The sequence below is a fragment of the Panicum hallii genome, chromosome 8 (genome assembly GCF_002211085.1).
Source record: "Panicum hallii strain FIL2 chromosome 8, PHallii_v3.1, whole genome shotgun sequence".
Taxonomy (NCBI): Eukaryota; Viridiplantae; Streptophyta; class Magnoliopsida; order Poales; family Poaceae; genus Panicum; species Panicum hallii.
This window is the reverse complement of record NC_038049.1, coordinates 16705405-16716803: the sequence shown is the minus strand read 5'-3', so window position 1 is coordinate 16716803 and position 11399 is coordinate 16705405. Positions and strand designations below refer to the sequence as shown.

The window sequence follows — 11399 nt, the reverse complement described above, 5'->3', positions numbered from 1 at the left end:
TGCCCGCGCTTTCATTCGGCCAACACTTACGCACAACTGCGCCGTCAGTCAGATCTGCATGGTCGACGGCGAGCGGGGGACCGACCACAGACCGTGGCGCATCATCCCAGCTTCACGCGGTCGATCCAGCAGGAGGGTGGGCCGGCCAGAGGTCCTGCAGCATCAAGCATCAGGCTTCACGTCGTCCTCCTTCAACGCCTGGTATGATTCTCCCATTTTTCTAAACGTTCTCCAATTTTTCTAAACGTTTCCTGCCTTTTGTCCACTAGTTGTGACTGATAGATTAGTACTCGTATTGTTTGTTTTTCTTATGATTCTTTAACGTTAACGAAGCAAACTTCCTTTCAGTTGCCGTGATAGGCTAATTAACGATAGATAGTGTTGTGTTGTTTGATCTTGTGTGAGTATTTAACATTAACAAAGCGGCTTGCATATCCACTATACATGCTTTTGATCCATTGTTACTTGCTTTGTTTTTCATAACTTTTTTAATATTTCAGAAGGATGTCTGCAAGTGAAATAACTAGAATTCATCATGAAGATGAAGATTTAGATGATGAGCTTGACCACTTCATGCTTCTTATGATGGGTGAATATCAGAAGAGGAGGCATAAGAAGCGAAAAAGACACCGGGGTTCAGTTTTTGGACACAAGGTATACAATCGAGAAAGAGAAGAGCATGCTAGAAAATTATATTGTGACTACTTTGCTGAAAAACCAACATATCCTGAGAAGATTTTTCGACGATGTTTTCGGATGAGTTCTCGTCTCTTCAAAAGGATAGCTGAAGCTGTTGAAAAGCATGACAAATATTTTACTCAGAAAAAAAATGCAGCTGGTGCTCGTGGGTTTTCTTGTTTGCAAAAAGTAACAGCAGCATTCAGACAGCTAGCTTACGGTGTTCCAGCAGATTATGTTGATGAGTATGTACGGATGGGTGAAAGCACTGCTATTGAGAGTCTAAGAAGATTTGTGAGAGCAATTTGTGAAGTGTTTGGCAAAGAATACTTGAGAGCCCCCAACGAAGAAGATACAACTAGATTGCTTAATATTGCTGCACAGCGTGGATTTCCAGGCATGCTCGGTAGTATTGATTGTATGCACTGGAAGTGGAAAAATTGCCCTACAGCTTATCACGGTTTTTTTTGTGGTCATGTGAAGGAACCAACTATCATACTAGAGGCAGTTGCATCTACAGATTTATGGATCTGGCATGCCTTCTTCGGTCTACCAGGGTCACACAATGATATTAATGTTTTACGGAGATCTCCTCTCTTTGACAGACTTGTTGAAGGTGAAGCCCCGTCTGTTAACTATAAGGTTAACGGGCACAATTATGATATGGGTTACTACCTGGCTGATGGGATTTATCCTAATTGGGCAGCATTTGTGAAAACAATAAAGGCCCCGGCAAATTCGAAGGATAAAATTTTTGCTGCCGCGCAAGAGGCTCAGAGGAAGGATGTGGAGCGTGCGTTTGGTGTGTTGCAGGCTCGCTTTGCTATTGTTCGGAATCCGGCACGATTTTGGGATGAAGCAACACTTTGAGATATTATGTTGGCATGTATAATAATGCACAACATGATTATTGAAGATGAACGTAATGCTAAAGGCCTTGAGGTGCCTTATGACAAAAAAGATGCTGAGACAGAAGGTGTGGTATCGCGTGCATGGACTTCAAATTTTTCATCATTTATTAGCAACAAAGAAATTCAAGACCCACATGTGCACCATCAGCTACAGAAAGACCTCGTTGAACACCTATGGGAGCGGGAAGGGCGAAAGGAGCAACATTAGTTTATTGTAGTTCATTTTATTTAATCACATCTATCTTATATTTGTATTTTATTGTGGGTACGTTATCTAGTACGTTGTCTATCAACTTTTGATAATGGTCGTTTAGTTTCCTGTTCTTGGTACTTGTTTCTGTCCTAAGCAGTTGTTTTATGTGTTTCTACCATCAGTTTTTTATGCCCCGAGCATTTACTAGCTTTTTTATGTGTTTCTGTATGAGCTGAACGTCTCCTTATACAGTCACAATCAACACATATGGGTATACAGGGATACAGGTATTACCAGGCTGTGCACTCATACGGGCATACAGGGATATACAGCTCGAATATAAAAAACTAATATATGCATTACCAGGCTGGAGAACATAAACTAATGAGATTGTGTATCTGTCCAAAACAAAAGCTGAACTAAAGTTATTAAAACATACTAGTATTATGGCTGACTACTTCCGAAACGACGAGCCAAAATCTCTCGTTTCATTAACTTAAAGTACTGTTTCGATTCTTCGTCCATTGTGCTTGTGTCTGTTTGCATTATCTCTTTGTCCTGTCGATCTCGCTCCAATTCAAGCTTATTCTTCTCCAGCTCATAGAACTTCTCATCACGGGCCTTCCGATCATTCTGTGTTTCTTGCCTTGCTTCTCTCATCTTTTTGACCTCTTCAAAGAAAGGATCACCATCAGCATCACAGGCACCATGCTTTCTCGCTCGTGCTTTTTCCTTCTCGGCCTTCCTCCCTGGTGGTCTGTCAGCATTGACAGGAGCATCACCACTACCATTGTTTGGTTCATGGTGGTCTTTCAGCCTTGATTCTCTGAATGCCCACTTTGGCTCATGCCTAAGAATAACCCACGCATGGAAGACAGAAAATGCCTTCCCTTCATGGTCTTCCCGGAATTTTGCTTTCGCTTCAGCTAGCTACAAAATCACACAAGGTAACTATGTGACAAACTGCATGTTATGCGAAGAAGAATAAAACATGGGCACCATATAAGCTATTTACCTTGTCATCACTAGTCTTACCACTTTGATTTTTCCTTTCTACAGCGTCATAATAAGCCTGAAAAACATTCACTTCCTTCTGAATTATACCCCAACGATGCTTAAGTGATGACCAATTACGATCAGACTCGAATTTCTTGTTCTTGTGGAAGTATTTCCATACTCTTTCCCAAAATGTGCCATCTTTTTGATCCCTTCCAGTAATAGGATCCTTACTTACATTAAGATAGCCGGAAACCAACAATATGTCCTCCTCTTCACTGAAATTCTTGGATCGGCCCCTCTTAGCCGGCTGCGAGTTCATCTCATTCACCGATGGTATCTCTACCACTTCATTATCACCTGCCACATAATAATCGGAGCCAAAACCATATGCAGCGCCCTGGTTGAGTAGAGAAGTGTAACCACCTTGGGAGTTCATAGCGCTGCAAAAAAAAAAACAAATACTTATAGGAAGCTAAAAGTAATATTATTGTCCACAGCTAAAAGTAATACAAACCTGTATTCAGAAGACATCCAAGGGGGATTGCCGTCGCTGAACATTGAGTTTGGTCCACTTCCTACAGGTTGTGGGGGTTCAGACATCGTCCAAGAGGAAACGTCGTTGGCAAACATCGATTGCAGTTGAGATGCAGATTCTGGGGGTGCAGTGGCTCCTGCTGACATGGGAGCTCCAGATTCTTGGCAAATGACACCTACGGCAGCGTTTAACGAAGACCTACGACGTCCCCTGACGTGTGGCTGCTGCAGTTTTCTTGAATCCATCTTCAAACAGTGCCGCACCGCGCCCTGGGCGGGGAAGAGAAGCCGCGCCTGCCTGGGAGACGAGCGCCGCGTCCTGGGCGGGGAAGAGAAGCCGCACCTGCCTGCGAGACGAGCGCCGCGTCCTGGGCGGGGAAGAGAAGCCGCGCCTGCTTGGGAGACGAGCGCCGCGCCCTGGGCGAGGAGCCGAGGAAGAGGAACCGCGTGCCAGCGAGGGAGACGAACGGCGGCGCCTGCTGCGTGGCGGCGCTGAAGATTGGTGGCGCCCTGGGCGAGGAAGAGGAGCCACGCGCCGGCGAGGGAGACGAACGGCCGCGCCTGCTGTGTAGCGGCGCTGAAGATTCGTGGCGCCCTAGGCGAGGAAGAGGAACCGCGCGCCGGCGAGGGAGACGGACAGCCGCGCCTGCTGCGTGGCGGCGCTGAAGATTCGTGGGAGGTGTCCGGTGGTTGTGATACGCGCTCTACCGGATAGGACCTTTCGCCCAGGTACTATATCTAGAACCTCATGGTTGGAGTCCTAAATAAATTTGATCAATTTTTATAAAATAAAGCTTTTGTTGGAAGCTATTTTGTATGCTTAAGTCCTATATTTTAAAATAGGACCCAGTTTAAGAGCTTTGTTGGAGTTGCTCTTAGATAAGTGGCCTTAGGCGTGAAAAACTGCCAGCTCCGCCACTGGATGGAAGAAGATGCCGGTGCTGTGCTTGGATTGAACAGAGAGAGATTGGGATATGGGAGATGTCGAGATGGGCTTGCTCCTTGCTTGCTGAAGGCTTGATTTGGGGCAAGAAGAAGCTAGTGCGGGGGGAGCTGGGATGAGGATGGAGGTGGTGGTGGTAGGTCCCACGTAAATAGAAAATGATTTTCTAAAGAGTGACCGATGGAGTAGTTGCCGTTTTTCTATCTACACAAGCTGAGCTGGCAGTGCTATAGAGAGCAATTGACGTTTATTGTTGCGGGTGCCCTTAGGCGGGCCGAGGCATGCCTGCGAGCCCACGGTCTTGGATGCGATGGACCTTTTTTCAAAAAAGGGATTTAAAAAAACTAAAATTCGAAAAAGGGGTGCTAGTTGGGAAAATTTAGAGAAATGGGTGCCTCCCGCCCGCTGAACGGGCGGGACGCTTTGGGCCCGGGACATCCCGCCCGCCCAGCGGGCGGGATGTCCCTCGAGGGCCTCTTCGCAAACAATTTCTTCGCGAAGAGGTCCCTGGGAGGGTATCCCGCCCAACTAAAGGGCAGGATGTTGTGCTGAGGGGCATCCCGCCCATTGGTAGGGCGGGAGGTCACCCCACAAGCTATATAAGCCGCAACCTGCCCCAAAAATGCCATTTTATCCAGCAAAAATCAGAAAAAAAGAGAAAGAGAGGAGAGGAAGAGAGAAGAGGAAGCGGTGAAGCCCTGTCCACACGTCGATTTTGAGGTATATTCTCATTCTAGCCATATAAGTACTTGAAAATAACTATAATTTAGGAAATATTTCTTAGAATAGTTATGTTTTGAATAGTTTTTAGTATTTTCATTTGTTTTTAGTATAATTTATAATCTGAATAGTTTAGAATCTGTAAAATATAATCTGAGAGTCGTTGAAATTTAGGATCGTCGTTCGTTGTGTATTAATATATAGTATAACTAGTTTATTAATGATTGACAGATATGTCTTCCGAGAAGGGTATTTTCAGTATATATTACGGAGAAGGAAATGTGATTTATGGGTCGAATGGGGTAGATTTAAGTGAATTCAACTGTGCGGTCAGAGGAATTACCAGACCGCACGAGAGGACATTTGAATCCCTATGCAACTGGTTAATGAGGGGATTAAGGATTAATCAGGAGACACACACTGTGAGTGTTCAATGCGTCATAAATCGTACCACTCACGCTTTAATCTGGGAGCTTATGCCACTTGCAAGCAACGAGGACTGGTTAACTTATCTGCAAAATGCAAGTCATTGGCAGTGGCCACTGGTACTCCTTGTCAGTGTGCACCAAAACCCTTTGATAAATATTGAAGCTGCTCCGGGGGATGAAAATATTGATGAAGAAGTCGAGGAGGCAAAAATTGAGGCAGGTGGCACCGCAGCACCTCAATGCGTGGCTGATGAGGGGGAGAACATACCCTTTATTGTTGAACAGCTGCAAGACGAAGAACGTGAATTGGATGAAGCAATGAATGCCGATTCGTCTGATGATGACGATGATGTGCCTCAAGATTGGGTAAGCAGCGACTTCAGTCATCTTGTCGTAGATGACGGATGTAGCTGGCCTTCGGATTGCAGGGAGAATGAAATTATCCAGGGTGCAAGGTACCACTCAATTGAAGAGGTGAAGGAAGCTGTTAAGTGCTGGTCTCTCTCTCTTATGCGAGAGTTTAAGACAGTCGAGTGCAAATCTCGTAAGTACGATGTGGTATGTGTGAAGGATGGTTGTCCATGGCGGGTGCATGCCTACAAGGGTAAATGGAAAGATTATTGGGAATGCTCCATTGTCACTCAGCACACTTGTCATTTTCCTAGGGTGCAGAAGAGCCATCGCAACCTCACGTCGCAATACATCGCAAATGAGATGTACGGGATGATAGTAGAGAACTTGTCATATGAATCAAAGTCTATTATCAGGTACATTTAGGAAAATACAAGTATACCATCTCATACAGTAAGGCGTGGAGTGCAAAACAAAAGGTGTTGGAGATGAGGTTTGGTACGTTGGTACGTTCGAAGCTGCATATGATAATGTTCCTCGAATGCTGGCCGTCCTATGTCAGAGAAATCCTGCTATGACCTGAAAACTCTAGACAGAGGAGAAGGTCCGCCCCACACATTGCAGCGGGTCTTTTTCAGCTTGGGTCCATGCATTAACGCATTCCATCACTGCCGGCCTATCCTGTGCATCGACGGGACCTTTCTCACAGGAAAGTATAGATTGCAAATGCTGACAGCTATTGGACTGGATGGAAACAATCAATTGCTGCCTGTTGCTTTTGCTTATGTTGAGAGTGAGAACACAGACAGTTGGTACTGGTTTCTGGAACGGGTTAAGCTTGCAGTCGTTCGGGATGGGGAAGATGTCTGCCTGATTCATGATCGTCACGCCGGCATACTGAGGGCAATTCTAGATTTGCAGCAGGGGTGTGTGGAGACCGGAGAGCCGCCCAAGTGGCGTGATATTCGCAGTAGGTGGTGCATGAGGCATATCGGTGCAAACTTTTTCAGGCAATTCAAGAACAAGCACCTTATGGATATGTTCAAGAGGCTATGCAAGAAAACGAATCAGCAAAAATTTAACAAGCAGTGGCAGAAACTTGATGAACTGACCGGGAAGAAAAGAGCCGAGGACGCATCAAAAAACATAACTGCACAGGATGAAGCAGAGGCTTTGTGCCCTTTGCCAACAGATACTGCACGTACTCGCAGAAGGTTTGGGTCAGCGGTGAAAAAATTTTCTGAATGGATTGAGAATGAACCTAAGGAGAAGTGGGCGTTACTTTATGATACCGATGATGCAAGGTACGGTATAATGACCACCAATTTCGCCGAAGTTTACAATTGGGTGCTGCGAGATGTTCGTGGGCTTCCACTGGTTGCAATTGTTGAATTCATTGTCCGTGGATGTACCGATTACTTTCGGGAGCGGTTCACTAAAAATCAGGTATTCATGCGAGATCCAGACAGAAATTTTGGATTCAAGATAACAGAATATATGACTAAGATGGCAGAAAGCGCCCGGCTACACCATGTACGGCAATGTGGAACACAAGAGCTCAAGTTTGAGGTATCTCCTAAAGATAGGGCGCGACATGGCATGAGACGTCAAACTCCTGTAAAGGAGTGCATTCTCAAGTTTGATGGAACTTGTTGTTGCTCATGCATGAGGTCCAAGTTGCTGCACTTACCTTATTCTCATGTAATGGCTGCTTGTGCGGATATTGGACATCCTGTCGATCTATATGTTTCACATTACTTCAGAAAGGAGACAATTGCTAGCACCTGGCAGTATGAGATCTATGGGTTCCGTTTGGTTGGATCGTTCATTGAGACAGCGAATCCTGTTATATATATTCCAGATCCAAGATCATCACGGGTTAAGAGAGGGCGCCGTCAGTCACGGCGTATTCGTAATGATATGGATGAGTCAGAGCTCCGTCCGAGGATACAACGCTGCAGTGCATGTAATCAGATTGGACACACGTATAAACGTTGTCCAACCAATGATGCTGGCCCCAGTTGTGCTGAAGCTGGCCCTACAGGTGATGCTACAGATGGAAGACCTCCGGTTGCATCAAGAAGTGGGAGACGTCGCCGATCGAGTGCTAGTACGTCATCAGGCATCATTTAGTTGTAATTTTATTTAAACGTTATTTGCTCATATGTAATATTTGCTGCGTTGAGATTCTATCAGACCTGGATACGTATTTGTAATATTTGCCGCATTGACTGAAGACACAGTATTTGGATTCATGTATTTGTAATATTTGTAATGTTCATTATCATATTATTTTATTTTTAATGGCTTCATATATTGTACTATTGTAATATTTACATTCTACGTTGCAAACGTTATCGTTTAACTATCTTCGTACGAGTTTTAGATACCGTAATCTTCTTCGTAAAATTGAATTAAAATTTTATATGCATACATAAGAGTATGGCGAATAAATCTTATATTTGAAAAAATTCTGAATTTTAAATAGTTTCTGAAACAAAAAATCTAAGAAAAAATATAACAAAAATGGACCAGGAGCGTCCAGCCCAGTGGCCGGGCGGGAGGCATCCCGCCCAGTGGCCGGGCGGGAGGCCTGCTTCAGGGACCTCTTGTCGAATAAAAAAAGTTTTCTTATTCGCGAAGAGATCCCTGGAAATTTTTTTAGCCTCCCGCCCTATGGTTGGGCGGGAGGCTCCTTTCCGCCCGTTCAGCGGGCGGGAGGCACCCATTTCTCTAAATTTCTCCAACTGGCACCCCTTTTTCGAATTTTTTTTAATCCCCTTTTTAGAAAAAAGTCGGATGCGTTGGAGCATTTCAGTCGGTCCGGTCCAGCAAAAGAAACGCTATAATAATTCTCAAAAGAAAAAAAAACGCTATAATACTGCTGGGCCTTCAACAATTCAACCATTCGTTTCAAATCTTCTCATCAAATTGGATGGTAACGTGTCCATCATGGCAAATAAAAATAGTATTGCCGATAATGTACGGGAGACCGGGGCCGCTATTGGGCGATTGTTCGCTGCTACACCTCCCTAGCGAATACGGGTCATCACGGCTACCAGGTAGCTGCGAAATCCTACCTAACTATACGGGTGGGACGGTGGGTAACCAAAGCTGCTGGCTGTACCAGTTACTAATTTTCCACCAATTCAAAATTCCCACATCCAGCTTCCGAGCATTTTGGTCCAGTGGCGGACCTAGAAATTGAATTTAGGTAGGCCTAGCTAAAAATTTGAATATGCGATACAATATTATTTGTTACAAAATTCAGTCTCGCAGCTGTAATATTCTCATACAATTTGGTGTATACAAGTATAAACTAACCAAATGTATAATAATATTTTTAAAAGGTCCAATAGTACCTTCAATTCAACAAATAGGTTCTAAACTTGCATAATTACAATATAAAAATTAAATTAATAATAGATTAGGAGCTGGAAAAATCATTTATAAAGGTTATAAGTCATACTTGAAAGAACAATGAAAACTGGAAAAGAGCATCTAATAGACAAAACTATCATCACTTTCAAATAAGACACAGATTTGTGAGATTTGAATGAGCTAAGTGTATACTTGAACACTGCAGTAAATCCTTGAAAACTTACACATATCATTAAGCAACCAATTCCGTTGGGATGCTGTTGCTGCATGCGCTAGAGCGTTGAGCAGTAAAAACAGCGGCAACAGCAAATTAAACAGGCTGGAGCCTGACGGAGAGTGGGCGTGGCCGCGTGGGCGAGCAGCAACAGACAACAACTTTGGGCCGGGACGGACAGCGCGTTGGGCCTCAAGTGGAGCGAGCGGACAGCGAGTTTTTTTTAAAAAAGGGTTTAAAAAAAATTAAAATTCCAAAAAGGGGTGCCGGTTGAGAAAAATTTGAAAAATGGGTGCCTCCCGCCCGATCATCGGGCGGGAGGCGTGGGGCCGGGCACATCCCGCCCAACCAGCGGGCGGGACCCTCAAAAAACTTTTTCCAGGCCCCCCCGAGGGCCCCTTCGCGAATAACAAACTTTTCTTATTCGCGAACGGGTCCCTGAGGGAGCATCCCGCCCGGCCAGAGGGCGGGAGGCATCCCGCCCGGCCAGTGGGCGGGATGTTTAGAGCCATTTTTTTTTTATTTTCCTTTGGAATTTATGATTTACAATCTATTTGAAATTGAGACTGTTTTCAAATGCAATATTGATTCGCCATATTCTTTTGTGTACATATAAAATTTTAATTCAATTTTACGAAGAAGATTGCTCTATCTAAAATTCGTATGAAGATGGTTAAACGATAACGTTTTGCAACGTAGAATCCGAATATTACGACAGTACGATAGATCAACCGATTAAAAAGAAAATAGTATCATACAAAAACAGTTTAAATATAAAAAGTTCACCAAATCAAGAGTATCTACTCCGCATGTCCCGGACCTCGCGCTCTCTTGGGCCTCCCGCCCCTAGTCCTAGGCCGTCGGCGTATGTGGTCCTCCGAGTACGTAAATGCATCTGGAGCACGGTGAGGACGAGGCGGAGGAGGTGCAGGTGTGAAGGGGTCATCCTGGGACTGTGCACCTGGAGCGTCATATGTCTGGGATGGACCAATGATGTCAGGCTCGGCGCCGCCGCCCACCAGCTCTGACCAAGTGGCGGAGCCGCCCTCCCAGGCGTCCCAGTCCGGCACACCGAATGGACCGCCGTATGCAGGAGCTCCCGTCGACCATGCATGCTGAGCATAGCCATAAGAGTACGGTGCAGCTGGCCTCGAGCCTGACGGGAGAGACGGTCCTGGAGCATAGGCGCCAAACGTCTGAGGCTCCATTCTTGCAGGAGGAGGTCCCATTGCCGTCGAGTGCATGACTACAAAAAGAAATGAAATTAGTCGTGTAAATCATAGGTGATTGAAATGGCAATTATGAAGAACTTACAGCTTGAACTAGCGGTAGTACCGCTGGACGCTGCGTGCGGTGCTGTAGAGGTCGACGGGCCAGCTGTGTACACGTCGTACTGCCCAGCCAGAGGGTGCAGATCCTGAGCCTGTAATATATTTGTTCAAAACTTAGAGGTACTCACATATGATTCAATTAAATTAAATAAAAAATAGCTGGACGTACCCTAAATTGTATTACCCAACTCTTGGCGGGGCCGGGCAAATCAGGTACGTTCACAACAAGTGGCGGGTTCGCGGGACCAAACCGCTCCTGCAGCTCCACCCTCCAGAAAGGTGGCACGGCAACCGGGCCAACAGCTTCACCCGCAATGGGAAGCCCGAGCAGGTACGACACGTCCTGCAACGTGGGGGCCATCTCCCCGCACGGCAAGTGGAACGTGTGCGTCTCCGGACGCCACCTGTCCGCCAACGCTGCAAGTAGAGAGCGGTCCAGCTGCATCCGCTTCTTCGCGCCACCGTCTTGACCGTCGCCGGCCTGAAGCATACGTGCGAGTGGCAGCAAACCAGCCTCACGTAACCTGTATATTTTGCATTGTGGTTACAATTATCTTACACGCTATACATTAGTTTCGTAAAAAAAATATAAAGTATCACCTGTCAAGCCAGCGGTCGTCCAGGTGCAACAACTCCTTTGCTACACGAGGGCGCAACTCGTGAAGCTCCTGCCCCTCCACCGCAGCCAGGTACGACCTGTGCCGTTCATCGATGTG

The 11399-nt window shown here is 45.7% G+C and overlaps 1 pseudogene; it reads left to right on the top strand.

Moving 5' to 3' along the window:
- Positions 1-504: 504 nt before the first annotated feature.
- LOC112903650 lies at positions 505-1797 on the top strand (annotated as a pseudogene).
- Positions 1798-11399: the final 9602 nt, after the last annotated feature.